We start from the raw sequence: 2,026 nt of genomic DNA, 5'->3' as shown, positions 1-2,026 counted from the left end.
ACTCTTGCAAGGCTTGGAGCTTGCTTGTAGAGCTTAGTGGTGGACCAAACTTCAACCCTAGGGCATTTTGGGCTTGGATTGAAGCTTCCAAAGGGTTTGTATCATGATTCCCTCCTCTAGATTCTTGTTTTTGTGATTTTTGGGAGATGAAACCCTAGAAATGAGATTTAGGGTTGATTTTGGGGCTTTTTGATCTAGGGCTTTTGAGGCTAGATTAATTGGTTTAGAACCTTCCTAGGGCTTGGATTGGAAGGGTTCTAGCTCTCTTTTGGAGCTTTGGAAGAGATTTCTACTCTTGAGGTTAGTTTTGGCCCTTTTTGCTTCTAGGTTAATGTTTGATATTATAAGTTGGTCGTAATGCCCTCGTATCTCTTCGCTGATCACTTTTAGGGTATTGCGAGATTCGTGGACAACTCCGTTCGGCGAATCGAAGCCCTACGCGACGGTTCGGTGGGTTTGACCTAGCCTTTATATGAGAAATACTCATATATGGTGAAATATGTTTCGTAAATTGGAAAAGCATGCATAATCATGTTAGATATATTTATTGTGAATTTTAGGATGCTTCATATGCCTATGTTATGTGTAAGAAAATTTCGGACCTCTATATAGTAGAGAACTAGCATGTAGTACTTGCATATATTTGGCATCCTTTTGAGACTTGGAATCGTAACTTCTATTGTGAGGATGAGTACCTTTTGCATGCATTTAAGGTTATTCCGATATTGAACTTAAAGGTTCATGGTAAGCCATAAAGAGGCTCGGGAACTTGTGTTATTCGTGAATAATTGGGTTAATGTCATGAAGGGGCATTGAACTCGGGTCATGTGTAAAACTAGTGGATAGTGCCATTGAAAGAGTTGGATATACTTGTTCATTTAAATGTCTAAGTGTCACAAAGGGGCACAAGACTTCGTAATATTGGAACTTCATATTGTGAATTAAACTAGACCTTCGGGATGCTAGTGACTGTACCATGTTAGAGACATGAGATTGGATACTTGAGACTTGGACTATGCTTGCTTGCCATTTGTGCTCATTCGCACATGCTTGTGAGGGTCGCTCCCTACAAGCCGGCACTCCGGAGTTGGCCTATGCGACTTTTGTTCGCTCGTGCGGTATTGAGAAGCCTACGGGGTCGACTGGGACAGACACATTCCAAGAGTAGGGATGTCGGGCTACCACAGACACTTAGACGGCACAAGCTGGACTACCTTTGGTAGGTCCTTAATTGGAAATAGAAATCAATACGGTGTGAGAACGGTTAATCACTACTAGATAGGTTTAGTAGTTGGATTACTTTGACATGCTCACGATAGAGCATTGGTACATATAGCATACTTGCCGGTTGCATTGTTGCATTGTAGTATACTCGGTTGCTTGGTTAGAGCTTACTCTTTATGCATTAACATATTGCTTTGTGAGGATTACTTGTTTATCATGTTTACTTGAAATATAGTGGTTTAGCACTTGAATTATGCTTTCGTACTGTTGTTGCTACTACTCTTATTATTGCTTATAGTACTTACCCTTTTCCTTTGGGGCCTAGTGGTGCATTGAGCTGAGGTCAGTAATTGCCCACTGGGAACTATAAATTATAGTTCTCACGCCCTCTGTTTTGTGTTTTCTTTCAGAGCCTTCCGCGCCGGGAGAGGCTAGGGACCGCGGGAAGGGAGTTGCCTCGAGCTAGCTTCCTTCGAGGGTGATTCGATAGGTGGTCTACCTCTTGTGGTTTTATTTTGTGAGAGGTCGAGCGTTGTACCTGTTTATTTATAGAGACCACCTCATTTTGGATCTTTGTATTTCTTTTTGGGAGTTAGTTTTGTACTACTTTATGGTTATATTTGGATCTTGGCCTTGATTCTTTACCTTGGTACCGATGATAGAACTTTACTTGCTCTGATATCATTAGTTGCTAGTTATTCTACTTCTTTGTATCTGTTCTATTTCTTGCTTTACTTCCGCTTTTATTGTAGACGCCTTATATGTGTAGACATATGGCGGGTCTGGGCACACTACCGGGAGG

Source organism: Ananas comosus, linkage group 11 (assembly GCF_001540865.1).
Source record: "Ananas comosus cultivar F153 linkage group 11, ASM154086v1, whole genome shotgun sequence".
Taxonomy (NCBI): Eukaryota; Viridiplantae; Streptophyta; class Magnoliopsida; order Poales; family Bromeliaceae; genus Ananas; species Ananas comosus.
Note: the sequence above shows the minus strand (reverse complement) of the source record.